The sequence below is a fragment of the Dromiciops gliroides genome, chromosome 2 (assembly GCF_019393635.1).
Source record: "Dromiciops gliroides isolate mDroGli1 chromosome 2, mDroGli1.pri, whole genome shotgun sequence".
Lineage (NCBI taxonomy): Eukaryota > Metazoa > Chordata > Mammalia > Microbiotheria > Microbiotheriidae > Dromiciops > Dromiciops gliroides.
Window position 1 is genome coordinate 545305335 of NC_057862.1, and position 20171 is coordinate 545325505.

The following is a 20171-nucleotide window of genomic DNA, read 5'->3' on the forward strand; positions in this document are numbered from 1 at the left end:
GAAATCTTGGTCATCACTTAGTTCAATTCCCTATCTTTAAGGTCAGGTTCCGAGAGGAAAAGTAATTTGTTTAAGTTTATAGAAATAGTGAGGAGGAGACTCAGGATTCAAACCCAGGTCTTCTGATTGTAAATCCAGCTTTCTACTAAATCTCACTGGGGGAAAAAAAATCACTCTAGCTAAGACTCTCTGAGTCTTTTGATATTTGGGTCCTTTTTAAAGGTAGACTATAAGTCATAAAAAATAATGACTTCCTCACTATTTAGGTATTAAAATCACATATAGGGGCAGCGAGGTGGCACAGTGGATAAAGCACTGGCCCTAGATTCAGAAGGATGTGAGTTCAAATCTGGCCTTAGACACCTGACATTTACTAGCTGTGTGACCCTGGGGCAAGTCACTTAACCCTCATTGCCTAGCTCCCCCCCCCCAAAAAAAATCACATACAGTTCAAAGGAAGACACAGAATTAATTACTGAAGGCTAGACAATGGTTCTAAAATCAAATGTGACTCATCATTTATAATGTGACCCTCAGTTAAATCCCTTCAGCTCTGTGGGCCTGTATCCTAGCCTAGAAAATAAGGAGGTTGGCCTCTGATCTTTCAAATTGTGTTCTTTCCAATTCTAAATGCAATATTAGTCATTTCAAGAAATAGTATCCAAACTAGGTTCATGAGTTTTTCTGAAAGTCTAAAGTAGGGAATGGACCTGTGATTTCACTGACATAGGAAACTTTCATATGAAGACACTCTATACCAAAGCAGGCTGGCATTTTTTCTGCAACTTATTATGTTAGAAACGCCAAAAGCAAAGAATTGAGAGATTACATGACTTGCCCAAGGTCAAACAGCCACTAAGTCAAAGGAAAGATTTGCACCATATCTATCAAACTGTGAAGCCAGCTCTCTAATCACTATGCCATGCTACCTCTCCTATATTTTAAGATATAATTCATATTATAGAACTCATCATCTAATCCCTAAAATGAACCCATGCTAAAAACTTCCTCAGTTCTATTAAAACCATCATCATTTTTCTAGTCATCTAGGTTCAAACCCTCGAAAATGTCCCCACACTTTTCCCTCTTTCCTTTGCTCCCATATGAAAATAAGTAACCAAAATCTTATTAATTCTACCTCTAAAACATCTCCCTTATACAATCCCTTCTTTGTACTCATATAAGCATAACGTGGTATCTTGTTTGGACTATTACAATACCTTCCTAATGCTTCCCTCCTTCCAGTCCAAACCACTCTTCAAACAGCTGCCAAAATAATCTTCCTAAAGTACAAGTCTAATTATATGACTCTTTTGCTCAAAAATCTTCAGAAAAAAATCTAACTTATTCTTTCAGGGGAAAATGTGTACTCATCTTGGCATGTAAAGCTCTTAATCTGGCTCTGAGCAGCAGTGTGGTAGAAAGGAAGTACATAGTAGGTTTAGGAACTAATGTACCTGTGTTCAAGTCCTTGCTATATCACTAGGAAATCACTTCAACTCTTTGACTTCAGTTTCCTCATCTGTAAAATGAAGGGGTGAGTCGGGGGTGGCAATGAGTTTGTTCTTAGCTATATAATCTATGAAATTACAGATTTCAATGTATTTCACATTATTGCCCTTCATAAACTATATGCTCCAAACAAAAGGGCCAACTTGCTATTCCATCTTCCACAAATGTACTCTCTCTAACCCACTAAGTCTTAGAATTCTTGACTTCTTCCAAGGTTCAGCTAATATGACTATCACGTAAAATCTTTGCTGGTTCCTCTCATCTTTAATATACTTTCCCTCTTCAGATTATTTTCTATTTTGTTTGTTTTATAAGAGAAGGTAACACTTAAACACCAAGGATTGTTTTCCCCATTTATGTCCATAGTACCAAGGAGAAAATGGAGGGGAATAAGTTAAAGAAATCAAGAAAGGTTACTATTATTTATTGTGGTAAAATACTGGTAAAGATGAAAGTTGGAGAGGATATATTTGAGTTATAATTATGTGACTTGCCCAGGGTCACACAGCTAGTTAAGTGTCAAGTATCTGAGGCCAGATTTGAACTCTGGTCCTTCTAAATCAAGGGCTGGTATTTTATCCTCTGAGTCACCTAGCTGCCCCCTAGTGAATGAGTTAGAACCAGATTTTTTTTTTGGGGGGGGGGGGCAACGGGCAAAGCAATGAGGGTTAAGTGACTTGCCCAGGATCACACAGCTAGTGTCAAGTGTCTGAGGTCGCATTTGAACTCAGGTCCTGCTGAATCCAGGGCTAGTGCTTTATCTATCCACTGTGCCACCTAGCTGTTCCTCATACTTTTTCTAATATTGAACCAAAGCTCTATTCCTGGTTTAAAACTCACCTGGTAATAGAACATGATGTTTGTGATATGATGCCATAGTCTCACTGCTAAAATTCTATCTTAAAAATTTGCATTGATACTCATAAAATACCCTAGTCTATATATAAACATTCACTGGACTATGGAGAAAGCAAGGGAGTTTCACAAAAACATCGACTTCTGCTTCACTGATACACTAAAGCCTCTGACTATATGAATCACAACAAAATGTGGCAAGTCCTCAAAGAGACAGGAGTACCAGATCATCTTAGTTGTCTCCTGAAGAACCAGTATGCAGGTAAAGAAGCAAGAGTTAGGACTGAACATGGAACAAGTGATTGGTTTAAGACTGGAAAAGCTATGTAAGATATATTATCACCTTTTAAATTTAACTTATATGCAGAATACACCATATCAAATACCAGGCTGGATGAATTAGAAGCCGGAATTAAGGTTGCTGGAAGAAATATCAACCATCCAGATATGCAGGCAATACCACTTTGCTGGCAGAAAGTGAGGAAAAATTAAGAAGCCTCTTGATGAAGGTGAAAGAGGAGCATGTAAAAGCTGGCTTGAACCTTAACATCCTCCCCAACCCCCACCTCCCCAAAAAAGGGCAAAAATCTTGGCAACTGGTCTCATGTCCTGGCAAATTGAGGGAGAAGAAATGCAAGCAGTATAAGATACATTCTTGGGATCAAAGATCACTGCAGACAATGACTGTAGCCATGAAACTTAAAGACATTTGCTTTTTGGAAGGAAAGCTATGACAAATCTGGATAGCATACTAAAAAGCAGAGACATCACCTTGTTGAAAAATGTTTATATATTTAACTATGGTTTTTCCAATCTCAATGTATGACTATGTTTATACAGTTGTGAAATTAAATGTTCTTTAAATATTTGTTTCATCATGATTACCTGAAACCTGTTGAATTTTGTGAAAAACTATTAAAATATGTAAATTGTACAAAAATATTTATAGCAACTCTTTGTGGTGGCTAAGAATTGAGAATCAAGGGAATGTCCATCAATTGAGGAATGACTGAAGAAGCTGTGCTATATGATTGTGGTGGAATGGTCTTGTGCTATAGGAAATGACAAACAGGATGATCCCAGAAAAACCTGGAAAGACTCATGAACTGATGTATAGTGAAGTAAGCAGAGCAGTATTGTTCAATGAACAATTGTGAATGATTTAGCTACTCTCAGCAATGCAATGATCCAAGACAATCCCAAGGGATTAATGACAAAACTTACTATCCATCCCCACAGAAAGAACTGATAAAAAGAGCACTTGTGAATTGTACATATATAACCTGGTTGCTGTCTTGTAGAGGGGGGGGAGAGGGAGGGAGGGAGAAAAATTTGGAACTCTAAATCTTATGAAAATGAATGTTGAAAACTATCTGTAACAATTGGAGTGACGCCACCTACTGGAGAGTTACTGTAGGAAAACTGCACCATGAGGAGAAGGCATCTGAAGGCAAGCCATGTAGCTTGGAGAGGTCAGTTCCTTGGCATCAGGAAGTAACTTTTGTTTATGGGTACTGTCTATCAAAGCTACCAGCCAATTAGCTTGGAGCTGTGTGTGTGTGTGTGTGTGGGGGGGATATTCCCAGTTTCAGAGGAGGCTTGTGGGATAAAGAAGGGGTGAGGCTCGCTCTCTCACTCTCTTTCACGAGGACCTCAGAGGGGAGAGGAGCTGGAGATGCGGGCTCCCTGAGATAGATAGCTGAATCTAGGCCTCTTTTTCTCTTCACCAAATTCTTAAGCTCCTTAATAAATGCTTAGAAGTCTAAACTCCTGCTAAAGCTTATAATTTATTGGCGACCACTCATTAGATATTTTAGACAGTATAGCTAGATAGCAACTTTACAGATGGCTGACCACAAATAGGAAAGCTGAACTTTGATCTTCTGATCTGGTTGGGTAAGAAATTTCCCCTACCCTGTCCCCTTAAACTCTAAAGTACTGCTAAGTACCAGCTGTTTTCTCTTTAAATTTTCAAATGTTTTTTTTTTTCAACTCCCTAAGTACCCTGTTTATGATTTTAGTCTGTTTAACCAGACAAATGGGGGATAAGATCATGTTAGTGCTTTGTTTTTGTGGATTTTCTATTCTTATTTTTGTTTTTGTTAGAAGAGCAAGCAAGGTGCTCACACAAGGGAATGTAAATATTACCCCCCTCTCCCAACTATGCCTTTTCAGAGAAACCTCTGACTCCAGAACTTTTTTCAAATTCTAACACTGAGTGTTGTCTCTTCTTTTGCATGCCTGGAGGCAACGACCTGGGTGGGAGAAGGGGAACCCAGGCCTGAGTTTGAAATCAAGCCTAATTCAAATTGTCCTAGACCCTCCTGGGCTGTTCACCACGTGGGAGAGGTGGTCCTGCCCTCTCCTCCTCCTCCCATGGCCATGCCCCTTGATCCTCCTGCCAGGGAAGTCAAGAGATCTTTCTCAGGTCCTGATCTTGAGCATGTGCACTTTTCTCTACCTGCTTTTCCAGTTTCTATTTTGTTACAAGAGCAAACAACCTTTTTTTTTTTTAATTAATAAAGTATTTTTTTTCCGTTACATATAAAGATAGTTCTCAATGTTTGTTTATATAAGCTTTACAATTTCAGATATTTCTCCCTCCCTCCCCCCTCCCCTAGACAGCAGGTAATCTGATATAGGTTATTTATATATATATATATATATATACACACACACACACACACACACACACACACACACAATAACATTAATCCTATTTCTGCATTAGTCATGTTATAAAAGAAAAAAAATCAGAGCAAAGATGGAAAACCTCAAAATAGAAAAAAACCAACAGCATCAAAAACAAAAGAAATAGTATGGTTCATTCAGCATCTATACTCCACAGTTCTTTTTTTTTTTTCTGGATTTGGAGATCCTCTTCCATCACGAGTTCCCTGGAACTCTTCTGTGCCATTGCATTGGTGAGAAGAATATAGTCCATCACAGTAGATCAACACTCAATGTCGATGTTACTGTGTACAATGCTCTTCTAGTTCTGCTCATCTCACTCATCATCAGCCCATGCAAGACCCTCTAGGTTTCTCTGAACTCCTCCTGCTCATCGTTTCTTATAGCACAATAGTATTCCATTGTATTCATATACCACAACTTGTCCAGCCATTCCCCAATTGATGGGTACCCCCTCAACTTCCAATTCTTTGCCACCACCTAAAGAGTAGCTATAAATATTTTTGTACATGTGGGTCCCTTTCCCCCTTCCATGATCTCTTTGGGAAAAAGACCCAAAAGTGGTATTGCTGGGTCAAAGGGTATGCACAGCTTTATCGCCCTTTGGGCATAATTCCAAATTGAAGAGCAAACAACCTTAGCCCTACCCCAACTAAGCTGAGATTCTGACTCGACCTGCTATGGTTGTCCCAAACCAACCTAGGAAAATCTTTTAAATCCCAAATATGTTCATTTTGTTCATAATTTCGTTAACCTGCTTTTGTCTTTAATTAGTAACCTTATAAAGCATTTGTATTATGAAAGGACTGACAGAAAATATAAAGGGATTAAAAAACAAGAGACACTTAAGCTGAATACAGATGTATAAGACAAGCCTCATCATCATAGTTCAAGAGTCTACCTCTTTTGCCATGGAGGTGTACATATTTTACAGAAATGTAGAAGTAAACAGCAAGGTATTAATATTAGTATTGGGGATTTTAGATATCTGAATCAAGTGTTCTAAATTCACTCAGAGAAATAATGCAAGTTCAGAAGTTACATAAAGATTTCTATGCTATTACATCTACATTTTGAAATTAACAGTATGGGTTTATCTTCATAGAGATTTTCATGCTTTTGAGATTGTGTTTTATACTTAGTTTAATTTAAAATGGAAGGAATATTTGTAAAGGCTTTTTATATTGATGTGATCAAGTTTATATTTTGCAATACTCTTAATAATGTTAAGTTCATATTCATTTAGATTTCCCTAGTTTGAATTTCATTGTCATTCATTCTTCCATGTGTATTTTGTTGTATTCATTTATCTCTATTTTGAAACAATGCAAGATGGTTTTGATTTCGTAATAAAATGATAATTCTGAGAGTATTGTGCTCCCATATTCTACTATAACTTTTTTTTTGGGGGGGTGAGGCAATTGGGGTTAAGTGACTTGCCCAGGGTCACACAGCTAAATGTCAAGTCTCTGAGGCCGCATTTGAACTCAGGTCCTCCTGAATCCAGGGCTGGTGCTCTATCCATTGCACCACCTACCTACCCTGTGCTCCCATATTCTAAATTGTTTGTTTTTTTCTTTCCAACTGATTATTTGATCAAACTCTATAAAGCATTTCCCTGGCAAATTGGTTGCCATGGCAAGTGTAAATTGATTCTAGAAGTATTATTTTTGATAAGCCTATTTTTTTTAAAAAGAGGGGAACATTTGCAAAAGTTTTTTCTTTTCTTATATTTATGTCATCTAATTTATTATTGCCATAAATGGGGATATATTGTATAATATAATAATATACTATTTGGGTATTTTAGATATTAATTTTTTTAATTAAAAATGTCAGTTTAAATGTTACATAAGGGTTTCTTTTATGCTATTGCAACTGCATTTTGAATTCAATAATATGGGCTTATTTTTGTAAAGATTTTTATTCTTTTAAGATTGTGTTGTGTGTGTGTTTTTTGGGGGGAGTGAGGCAATTGGGGTTAAGTGACTTGCCCAGGGTCACACAACTAGTAAGTGTTAAGTGTCTGAGGCTGGATTTGAATTCAGGTACTCCTGAATCCAGGGCCAGTGCTTTATCCACCGCGCCATCTAGCTGCCTGCTATTGTGTTGTGTTTTAACCTGTATTTAAATATGTTCTGATTTTTCACAAAAGTAATTGTATACTTAGTTTAAAAAAGTATTATTTGGAATTATTGCATAATTGTATATTATATTCTGAGTCAAGGTACATTCACATTTTTTGTGATCATTATTGTCCTCAATTTTTAAATCCATATGAGACTTGGATTATGGGAGTTTATCATTTAAGACATAAATTGCCTTCATTCTGAGTTATCAGATGCCAGTTGGCCAGGATGCCATCAGATCACAAGAGGAATACATGCAAGAGCAGACATTGAACAGTCACATGAGGGGAGACATGCATGAAGTCAAGGTATGGTTGAGGAAACGGCTTTTTGACAAACATTGAGGTTGGTTTCTCTTGGTTTAATTTGTCCCCACAATATTTTACAGACGGCTGGAAGTTTTCATCCCACCCATCTCATTCTACACCTGGCTTCTATGCCCCCTCCTATATGCCTGATGCCATGGACGTCTCAATCCCATGCATCTGATTAAGTCTGACTCAGTTTCCTCCAATATGTTCGGTGGCATGGACATATATCCCATCTACCTATTTTAAGCCTGGCCTACTGCATGGACAGTATGTATTGCTCAAGTGTGGGAATGCTCATATCCCATCATTTCTCTGTTCTTTTATGGTAACCCCCATAATTATCTCAGGTGTCATGATAAATACAGTGTTGAATTTGGCCTTGACATCCGTTACCAATTATATTAGATTCTTTAATTTCTCATAATGGAATGAGGATAATTAGGCAGATGATGCAAAAAGTGATGAAACAAAGATAAAAATTATTTTTAAAAATTAATATCACAGGGGCAGCTAGGTGGTGCAGTGGATAGGGCACCGGCCCTGGATTCAGGAGGACCTGAGTTCAAATCCGGCCTCAGACACTTGACACTTAGCTGTGTGACCCTGGGCAAGTCACTTAACCCTCATTGTCCAGGAAAAAAAATTTATATCACAACTATCTTCTCAATTTACCTATAGTAATATTAAGTTTTAGGGGACTGTAGTAATATTAAGTTTTAGAGAATGTTTCAATTTTTGTTTTATTATATGTTTCATGTATAACAACTAAGATTCTGAATTCCCTTAGATATGTTTTTGAGAACTCTCATTGTTTGATTTGATTATTGACAAAGCTATTTTAAAGTTGTGTTAAGCTCAATTTTGTAGGAAATTTTCCTGGCTGATTACCAGCATCCACACATCCCTTCTATTCCATGACTACACCCAGAGGGCATCCCAAGAATTATCCGAGAAAAGACTTCCAAAGACCTAAATGGACATTTCCCTGTTTTTCTTTTCCACATTGTATACACTGTCCTAATGTCCTAAAGGAGAGTGCCCCCTCTAGTTTTTTCTGCTTGTGATGTCCACCTACTAATAGGGGAGTGCCCCCTTTAGCCTTTGTCAATGTGTTGCTCAATTTCTTTTTCTCTCTTTTCATTCCCTTTACTTACTTAGTCATAAGCATCTATAATGTTTTTGCTTCATGTAAGGAAATCATGTTTCTTCACTTGAAGCACAGGGGGGACTGAAACAATTGGAGTGATGCCACCTACTGGAGAGTTACTGTAGAAAAGCTCCACCATGAGGAGAAGGCATCTGAGGGCAAGCCATGTGGCTTGGAGAGGTCAGTTCCTTGGCGTCAGGAAGTGACTTTTGCTTATCAGTACTGTCTATCAAAGCTACCAGCCAATTAGCTTGGAGCTGTGTGTGTATGTGGATGGGATGTTCCAGGTTTCACGAGAGGCTTGTGGGATGAAGAAGGGGTGAGGCTCGCTCTCTCACTCTCTTTCACGAGGACCTCAGAGGGGAGAGGAGCTGGAGATGCGGGCTCCCTGAGATAGATAGCTGAATCTAGGCCTCTTTCTCTCTTCACCAAATTCTTATGCTCCTTAATAAATGCTTAAAAGTCTAAACTCCTGCTAAAGCTTATAATTTATTGGCGACCACTCATTAGATATTTTAGACAGTATAGCTAGATAGCAAATTCACATATGTAACTGGAAAAATAAAATAAATGTTTGTTGCATGCTTGTAAAAAAAAAAAAAGCAGTGAAACATGGAATATCATAGTCTCCAAAGAATTGTGTCCCCCACCACAAGGGGCAAGACAGGAGAACAAAGTGGGCATAAATCGGCTGTAACGTTATCAGTTAATAAATAAATGAAAAAAGTGGTATAATGGATGTCATCTCAGAAATGCATGACTATTAAAGACGGTGGGTCAGTCATACTGTAAGAGAAAGCGGCATAACAAATGACCACACTACATGTTTTGAAGGTAGCCACTTAATTTCAAGAAATCTAGAGAAAGGTCCCTAGTATATTTACAGCAGTACTTGGACAAGAATTATACAGGAAGAAAATATGAACCAGTGGAGGGAAATATCTAGATTATTAATACAATAGCTCCATCAAAGTAAATCAGTTCATCTAAGTGACAGTGGCAGATTTTAGATTATGCAAAACTCTCCTCATTAAAACAAGTCCCCATACCTAGAAATATTTCAATATTTTCTCTTCCCAAGGAATTGAATAGCTATTGCAGAGTGACAGATACTGTTTTGAAATACAAGATCATATAACACTCACAATTAAATGTAAAGAAGCATGTTTCAAACTATAATGGCATGAAAAACACATGCTTGTCCTGAATCATAATAGCTATTCTAGGAACACATAAATTCATTGTTGAATTGGCAAGTTTTACAAGCTCATAATGTACTCCTGAAAAAACTATTCACCTATCACAGGAGTTAACAATACGCAAACCCTTCTAAGAAATTACTTATGGTACCTGCATATCAGTCAGTGCCACTTAACTACAATTATAATGCACAAAAGTAAAGATGGGTGTTTTTTTTAAGTAATCACATCCCCAAAGACTTAAAAAGGCAAACAAAAACAAAACCCTAATGATTTATTAATCATAAAAACTACAATAATGATTATATCTAATGCATTAAGAATAGCCACCTGGAGTTCAATGTACAAGTCTTGCGACCTTTATAATTTATTTATTTGTTTGTTTATTTATTTATTTATTTAGGTGGGGGCAATGAGGGTTTAAGTGACTTGCCCAGGGTCACACAGCGAGTATGTGTCAAGTGTCTAAGGCTAAAAATTATTTATTTTTTATTTTATTATTATTATTATTTTTGCAGGGCAATGAGGGTTAAGTGATTTGCCCAGGGTCACACAGCTAGTAAATGTCAAGTGTCTGAAGCTGAATTTGAACTCAGGTCCTCCTGAATCTAGGGCCAGTGTACCGCTGTACCACCTAGCTGCCCCTTAAAAATTATTTTTAAAGAACATTTAGGGGGCAGCTAGGTGGCGAAGTGGATAAAGCACTGGCCCTGGATTCAGGAGGACCTGTGTTCAAATTCGGCCTCAGATATTTGACACTTACTAGCTGTGTGACCCTGGGCAAGTCACTTAACCCTCACTGCCCTGCAAAAACAAACGAAAACACCAAACCAAACCAAAACAAAAAGAACATTTACAGGAGATTGGAGGAGGAAAGGAAAGAGGCAGAGTAGCAGAGATAAACATGTGCTGCTGAAAGTTGTGAATTAAAATCAGGCAATTGTTCTTACTGTGTCCACTACAAATTTATGTTATATAACCTCAACTGGGCCCTCACTGATGCTAGACAATCATTCTGCTATGTACGTTCTTTATCAACTAACTATACAAATTTCCACAGCAGCTCCTCGAAGCCTCTTCATCCTTCTTCAAACCTCTTACCCTCTTCCAACTCTGTTAGCTGAGAACCTGTCCTCATATTTATATATTTTTATATATATATTCACAAAGGGAATTTCAACTTAGGAAATCATTTATGTGACTGCTTTCAACCAAAGTATCTTATTTTAGTAAGTTTTTATTGATGCCTTTGATTTTCTACATCATTCAATCAATAAACATTTATTAAGCATCTACTATGTTCCAGGCACTGTGTCAAGTGCTGGGGAAACACAGTTTTACTGTACTTGCCATCAAGGAGGTTACAGTCTAAAAGGGGAGAAAACATACAAATCATTACATACTAAATAAACTATAAACAGGAAGGAAATAATTAACAGAGGGAAGGCACTAGAATTAAGAAGGATTAGGGAAAGCTTCCTGTAGAAGGCGACATTTTACATGGCACTTAAAGGAAGCCAGGGATGTTAGTAGTCAGAGTGGAAAAGGAAAAAGTTCCAGTCACAGGGGATAGACAGAGAAAATGACTGGATCTTCTTGTTTGTGAAACAGTCAGGAATCTAGTGTCACTGGATTGAAGAGTATGTGTTGGGGAAGAAGGTGAAAGAAGACTGGAAAAGTAGAAACGGGTTAGGTTATGAAAGGCTTTGAATGCCAGAGTATTTTGTATTTCATCTTGGAGGTGACAGGGAGTCAGTGGAGGTTCCATATTGATCTTGCTAAATGTTTTCTAGATTGAATTTGGCTTCATCTGAAATCATGAAAAGTTTTGATATTCTAAGAGTCAGCCAAAAAATAGTTTTCCTCAACTTAGCACTTTAAAAAGCTAGAAAATTAATTAAAATTGAGAGATAAACGTAAAGCCTTTTACTATTTACTATCCTACACTGACTGTACATACCACATTTTTAAAAATTAATAAAGTATTTTATTTTTTTCCCGTTACATGTAAAGATAGTTCTCAACTTTTGTTTATACAGGCTTTCCAATTTCAGATTTTTCTCCCTCCCTCCCCCCTCCCCTAGACAGCAGGTAATCTGATATAGGTTTTATATGTATATGTATGTGTATATGTATATGTATATGTGTATATATGTATATATACACACACACACATATAATAACATTAATTCTATTTCTGCGTTAGTCATGTTATAAGAGAAAAATCAGAGCAATGATGAAAAACCTCAAAATAGAAAAAACAACAGCACCAAAAACAAAAGAAATAGTATGGTCCATTCAGCATCCATACTCCACAGTTCTTTTTTTTTTTTTCCCTTGGATTTGGAGATCCTCTTCTATCATGAGTTCCCTGGAACTCTTCTGTACCATTGCATTGTTGAGAAAAATATAGTCCATCACAGTAGATCAACACTCAATGTTGATGATACTGTGTACAATGTTCTTCTGGTTCTGCTCATCTCACTCATCATCAGCCCATGCAAGACCCTCCAGGTTTCTCAGGTTTCCTGCTCATCGTTTCTTATAGCACAATAGTATTCCATTGTATTCATATACCACAACTTGTCCAGCTATTCCCCAATTGATGGGCATCCCCTCAACTTCCAATTCCTTGCCACCACATAAAGAGCAGCTATAAATACTTTTGTACATGTGGGTCCCTTTCCCCTTTCCATGATTTCTTTGGGAAAAAGACCCAAAAGTGGTACATACCACATTTAAAAAAAAATACTGATTTTTCTAAGGAAAGTGCTTCTAAACTATAAGATGCTACTAAAATGGGAGCTATTTAGTTGCTATTTTAATTGTCACTTAATATACCACCTAGTGATTTTTATCATCCTAAAACCTTTCTAGCTAAGTTGAGAGCAGCTCACCACTAGAACAACGACATAAGGATTCTGTCCAAGTATTTAAGTAGTACTAAAAAGTATACACATGTGTCACCACACCCCTTTATACATAGGTGAAGGTTTGAAAATGGTTTATAAATATAATAAATAGTCTAAACAAGTGAAGAATAAATAAATTTAAAGTGTGTGAAATATTTGAGAACAATAAAGAAACACTGAGTGTTTTTTTTAAGTATACCAATAAAGCTAAAGAATATCATGAGAAGGCCAACAAGGACCAGAGATCTGTTGAAAAAACTGTGAATATTTCCTAAAGAGGAGTGAAGGCTCAGAGGGGGAAATGACAATTGTCTTCAATTGTATGGCAGGTTGTCATACAGAAGAAAGATTGAACTTTTCCTGTTAGCCCTTGAAGGCAAAATGAGGAACAATGGGTGGAAGTTGCAAAAAGGCAAGTTCAGGCTTGAAGTCAGGAAAATTTCCGAACAATAAGAGGGATCCCAAAAGAAACAGGCTGTCACAAGAGGTAGTTTCCTACTGAATCAAGAGCTTTCGGCACAAGCTGGAAAATCTTGCTTGGATATATTGTGATGGGGATTCTTTTTTAGGTTGAAATTTATTATCTCCCAATTCAGAAGTTCTACAGTCACATTTCTCTTTTCTACTTTTCTCCTCTATAACTACTGCGCCCTCCCCTATGCCCATGCTCTAGAGCTTAAACACTGCTCATTGGTTATTTGGTTCAACATTGTAGCAAAGCATTAAGATTCTATAATCCTAGATTTAGAAGTAAATGGCACTTCTCATCAGTGCCTTCCGCCTCTGGGCCCCTCACTGACTGGAGAGTGGAGAGCTCCTCTCAGAATCTCTGTTTCCCACCTCCCTGAACTATTCTGGACATCTCCATCATGCCTTGACAATGGGTACCTTCCTCTTCCTCTTCCCTCCCATGATTTTTTCAGTTTCTTTTTGTGTGCTGTCTTCCCTGTTAGATTATATGTTTCTTTCTTTTTTTTTTTTTTTTACGGGGCAATGGGGTTAAGTGACTTGCCCAGGGTCACACAGCTAGTAAGTGTCAAGTGTCTGAGGCCGGATTTGAACTCAGGAACTCCTGAATCCAGGGCTGGTGCTTTATCCACTGCACCACATAGCCGCCCCCAAATTATATGTTTCTTAAGGGAAGGAAACATCTTAACACAGTGCCTGGCACACAGGAGGCACTTAATAAATGTTTATTGACTGACTGGCCTGAGTCTGTTTTTTGTTCTTCAGGGAAGGAAGGTTAACGCTGATGAAAGAACAGGGAGGGCATGCCTTGTCTTAAACTGAGTAGAGCCTTGACATCCAGCTTCTTCCCTGTTCCAGTTCTATATACTCTAAAGCAGAGGTACTTGCCAGTCAGCTAATGGAAAACTCATAGAGCAATCATCTGGAAAATAGATGAGGCCCAGTCACCTGAGTCCCATTTAGTTACAGATCTAAAGGGGTCTCAAAAGTGCCTCAGAGCTGTTTCTATCTCTATTTCTTTCTACTCTTCCCATTCCAACTTCTATAAACTTTCTGCTGTCTCTGGTCCAGTGTTATGATTTAGTATAGTTTTAAATACATTGTCCCAAATCATGTCTAAGTCATGCCTTCTGCACTCTGGTATCCTCTTCTCCCCCAAATGAAAACAACCTCATCCACCGCCCCCATTGCCCTGGGTTTTGATTGATGATCTTTAACCTTATTTTGCCCAGTTCTAGGCAAAGTAAAAAGATCATTCATTCAATAACACTAAGATAAGAGACAGAAACTAAAGGCAAAAATACTGCAAAGATGGGGTAAAATGTGCCCTTTGTACTGTAGCAGCCTGGTAGGCCTGGGCCCAATTAGGGATGTTCTGGCCCTGAAGGGGACACTCTGACCATGGAGAAATATGGTTGATCAGCTTGCTGCTGTCAGTTAGAGAGGACTCTTTCCTTGGAAAAGCAAAGCAGTTAATTAACTAGGTAATGGTTAGTCAAAGATAATAAAGCAGACATGTCAGGGACACCCAGAAAGCTGGGCGCCTTGAATTTGCAGCATAAGCTTAGTTGGGAGCCAGTTGTGTTTGCTATGTGATTAGGACCAGGTAGTGACAATAATCTCAAGTTAGAAATGTGGAATTTTTGTTATTCGTATATCCAAATAGCTAGCATCATCATTTTCCAAACTGCTATAACTTTTCAGTCTTTCCCACCCCCCTTTCTCCTCTATAAAATTGTCATCTTCTCCTTTGTTCAGGGAATTAAAGTTTAGAGTTCTCCCAGCCATACCTCTGTGTGCCAAATAATAAAAACTTTTACTTAAATTTTGATTGCATCGTGTGTGTGAGTAATTCTTTTTAAGAGGAATATTTTCAGAACCAATTTTGTGGTGACAATAGTTTACTTAGAGAATCAACAAAAGAAACCAACTGAGAAAATGAAAAGCTTCAGGAAACTAGTAGCCTATGAAATAAAATCACAATAATCAAGATTGTAGGGGCAGCTAGGTGGCACAGTGGATAAAGCATTAGCCCTGGATTCAGGAGGACCTGAGTTCAAATTCAGCCTCAGACACTTGACACTTACTAGCTGTGTGACCTTGGGCAAGTCACTTAACCCTCATTGCCCCCCCCCCCCAATCAACACTGTGTAGGGCAACAGGGCAAGAAGGTGGCACAGCAGATAGAGCACTGGGCCTGAAATCAGAAAAATTTATTTTCATGAGTTTAAATCTGGCCTTGGACACTTACTAGCTGTGTGACTCTAGACAAGTCAATTAACCCTCTTTGCCTCAGTTTTTTCAACTTTAAAATGAGCTGGAGAAGGAGAATGCAAACAGCTTTAGTATCACTGCCAAGAAAACCCCAAAAGGAGTTATTAAGAGTCAGATATGACTGAAAACTACTAAATAACAACAAATATGGCAATAGCAAAATATAAGGAAAAAATCGTGAAATCCTATTAAAAACTGTCAAATATAAAATATGTGGGTATCAATCTATCAAGATATACTCAGGATTCATAAATGTAAGTAATTAGTAAACATTTATTAGGTTGCTGTTGTTATTGTGTCTGTATGTGTGTGTGAAAACAAAGAAGAAACAATAAAAAAATCCCTTCCCTTTAAGAGATTACATTCTAATGAAGGAAATAATGTATAAACAAAAGGTAGAAATGATGAAAATAAAAACACAAGATACATTTTTGGGAAAAGGTACTAGAAACTTCAAAGATCAGGAAAGAATTCACATAGAATTTAAAGACTGAACTGAAACTTTAACAAAAATGGAGATTTCTAAAAGGCAGAGGTGAAGCAAGAGTACATTCCAGGTATGAAAGACAGCCAGTGCAAAGGTACAGTGATGGGACAAGGCCTGTCTATAAGGAATTGTCATAAAAGATTTTTCTGGTTTGGCTATTACTGCCATTTGCTCAAGAAAACAAGTCACTTAATTAGTTACAGAATTTAGCTGAGACCTTGAACTATAGCTCTGGTGATTAACTGGTTAGTGATAAGAGAATTTCTGGCTCAGCTTTTATTACCTCTATTTACTTAAGATGAGTATGTCAACTAGCTAAAGCTTTGGTATTATTGGTTAGTCTGTAAATTTCAGTTATATCCCCCATGTTTACTGACCAACTTATTATTTTACCTGATATAGATCTCCCCCTTCCTCTCTACCTGATTACTGATGTGAATGTCTTCTGCCTTCTATAAACTTCCATTGTGCCTGTCCTGCCTATGCTGCTCAAGGCCCAATGGTTTTTGCATACCAAGGGTTTATTTTGTGATCATATGTTAACTAGTTTTTAAAATGTTTCTCTGTGTTGATAAGTTTGATTAGCAGCAGCACCTATCAATGAATCCTCCAACAATTTCTGTATTAATGAATCAACCAACATTTACCAAGTGTTTACTTTGTGCCAGCTATTGTGTCAGAATAATAGCAAGTTCAAAACAGTTGATCTGAAGAGGAATAATATATAATAAAGCTAGAAAGGCAGAGTGGAGCCAGGTTGTAAAGAGTTTTAAATGTCAAGAGGAATTTGTATTTGACCTTAGAGGTAACAGGTAGCTCCTAGAATTTATTGAGTAGGGGAGTGAAAGTTCAGACCAATGCTTTGGGAATATTATTTTAGTAGCTATGTAGAGGACAGATTCGAGAGGGGAGAGAACTGGGGCAGAGGAACCAATTGGGAGGCCACTGAAACAGTTCAGGGGAGAGGTGATGAATGCTTTAACTATAGTTTGACTGTTTTATTACAGAAAAGATGAAGAATATGAGAAAAGTTTTTCAGGTAACATCAACAGGAATTGGAAATAATGAAATGTGAAGTGAAGGAAAGCTGAGGGAGGGAAAATGAGTGCAGATTTAAATGTACTTAGCTTGAGATGCTTACAGCATGTTCACTTTAAAACATCCAATAGGCAATTAGTGATGATGAGACTAGAGCTCTGAAGACAGACTAAGGCTGGATGTATAGATTTTGAAATCATCTGCCCAGAGATGTTATGAGAGCTAATGAGGCCAATGAGAGTATATATAGAAAAGAAAGTTTCCTACAATGTTGCCTTAATTCTACTGGGGGTAGGAAGAGATCTACTGAATTTAATCATCCCTCAATCTCACCTTACAGCTATACTAGGGCTGTTTCTGAGCAATGAAGGAATTGTGTAAAGTTGGAATGAAAGAAAGTGAAGGGGATGTGATGAGGGAGGAGAGAGATTTAGTCTTGTCCTCTATCAGAGGAGCTGTGGACAGACAGGAACACACACATCTAAGTAAAGTAAAACCAGGAAAACAACATCTACAAAGACGATAACAACGTAAATAATAAGAACCCCCAAAACTTGAATAAGGTAATTGTAGTGACCAAACTTGGCACTAGAGACTGAATAAAAAAGCATTAAGCAAGTGGTAATTACATGCAAAGCAGTAGGGATACAAATAGATAAGCACAGACACCAAACATTCTAATCAAGGAAGAGAATTAGTAGGCTTCCACCAGTGGAGGACACCATGGATCAGCCACTCGGATGACCTGGAAGAGCCACAGGCCATGGTGTGGCTGAGCAGTCTATATGGGAGTCGCAGCTCCTGCCACAAGGAGGACCTTGGAAAACTGCGCTCTCTGTTGCCTGTCGGTTCCTGCGTCTCATTCGTTTTTCTTCCTCCCAAGCTTGAAAGCCCATTTCAGCTGCACGCAAGCTGAGAATACTACATGTATATGAGATTTCAGCCCCAGGTAATATGAAAATGCCATGTACTTCTCTATCTTTTGTTCAGAAATGGGGAAGTGTAGGTGAGGAATATTGCCTATATACTGTCCACTTAGCTGATGGGTCAAATAGTTCCTTTTTTAAAAAACTGCCCTTTTTCTCTCTCTTTTTTTATTCTGTCTCGGGAAAGATAGGGGGTGGTGGTCAGGAAGTAGACACAGTTGAAAATAAGGTATCAGGGGGCAGCTACATGGTGCAGTGGATAAAGCACTGGCCCTGGATTCAGGAGTACCTGAGTTCAAATCCGGCCTCAGATACTTGACACTTACTAGCTGTGTGACCCTGGGCAAATCACTTAACCCCCACTGCCCCAGAAAAAAAGAAAGAAAAGAAAAGAAAGGAAGGTACCATAAAAACAAAAGACTTCAAAAGTTTTTCAACTATGCCTCAAGGTACTTTCTGAACTACTTCTTGATCACTATAAAAGAATTATTTATGTTTATAATTGAAAAAAGCTTTTTAATATCTTTATGTATCAGAGTACTGTAAACAGGGATTACTAGAAACTTTAACCAGAATGGTTCTAATGCAAGGGTTCTTAACTTGGGGTCTGTGAATTTGTTTTTAATATTTTGCTAACTATATTTTCATATATGTGGTTTCCTTTATATTCCATGGTATTTTATGTATTTAAAAACATTATTCACAGAAAAGCTATACCTCTTCAAAAGACTGCCATAGGGGTCCATGCACAAAAAAGGTTAAAAACCTCTAATTTGATAGGTTTATTATTTCATATATTCTACTTCAAAGAGGCCTTGACTTGGTCTAAGTAGGGGCTATTGCAACTTCCTAATTTTCAAAATATGTTTATAGGACTATTAGCTTAGAACAGCTCTAGTTCTTTTAACTTCCTGCCTTAGAAGAAACTAGGGGGCACGGTGAATAAAGCACTAGGCCTAGAATCAAGACTTGTGTTCAAATCTGGTCTCAGACACTAACTAGTTGTGAAACCATGAGCAAGTCACTTACTCTCTGTATGCTTCAGTTTCTTAATCTGTGAAATGGGGATAGTAATAGCATCTACCTCTCAGGGCTATGAGGATAAAATGAATTAACACTTGCAAAGCACTTAGCACAGTGCCTGGCATATAGGAGGTGCTTGATAAATGCTTGTTCAAATAATAAAACAACAACAACAACAACAACAACAAAACAACCAGTACAACCCCACTCTTGCTACAACTATGCCAAAAAATCCAAGATGAGTAACAGAGCAATTAGTGATTGCAAAAGCCAAAACCAAACCACATTGGATCTTTTTTTTTTTTTATATTAAGGTCATCAATCTGGCTTCCAGGGAAGTAACCAGTGAAGGAATTATGGAACAAGGGTGTGCCTACAGTTCTGTCTCCTGAGCAGATCAAATTCAGTCCCTGGGATATATGCAAACAGAGCTGTCCATCAGACTTCAGTGTGATTTCTGATTTAGCCCCTGGGCTCAGACTAGAGGTCACCCCATATCTCCATATCTCTGCCATCACCTTGTGGCTCTGACCTACAGAGAGGAGTGGGGGCCACCAGTGTCTACTAGAAGCCAAGTCTGGAGTTGTGCTATCTACTCCCAAATTAGAATCAAGAGCATAGAAAGTCCAATGTGCAGGAGTCAGACAGCTTAAACCTGCTGAAAGTTTGTAGTTCCCTGGCCCAAGCTGCTCCTGGGGATCCTTACTTAACACCTGGAAAAAGCAGTAGCAGGACTCCAAAGAACACAGAACAGGAGCATACAAGACCCTGACATTCATTCCCTCCAAAGTGCACAGCGCCTAGCACTAAGTTCCAATCCTGGGGGCAGCTAGATGGCGCAGTGGTTAAAGCGCTAGCCCTGGATTCAGGAGGACCTGAGTTCAAATCTGGCCTCAGACACTTGACACTAGTTGTGTGACCCTGGGCAAGTCACTTAACCCCCACTGTCCTGCAAAAAAAACAAAGTTCCAATCCTGGAAGTAAGGCTGGAACAATGTGGAAACTCTAACCCACCCCACCCCCAAATACCCCCATAGTAAAGAGCTATAGTGCCAGGGACACCCAAGACACAAACTCAAAGAAGAAAAACTCCTAAACACAGACAAGCAAAGGAAAACAGAGGTTGACCACAAGGCCTATTATAATTCCTAGAAAAAAATTAAGCAAAAAAAATTTTTTAAAGCATTAAAAAATGATAA

The 20171-nt window shown here is 38.1% G+C and overlaps 1 protein-coding gene across 8 annotated transcripts in view; it reads right to left on the reverse strand.

Moving 5' to 3' along the window:
- Positions 1-20171, reverse strand: part of HMBOX1 (homeobox containing 1) — a 266541-nt gene that overhangs the window by 113982 nt on the left and 132388 nt on the right. The gene's annotated exons all lie outside the window — the stretch shown is intronic.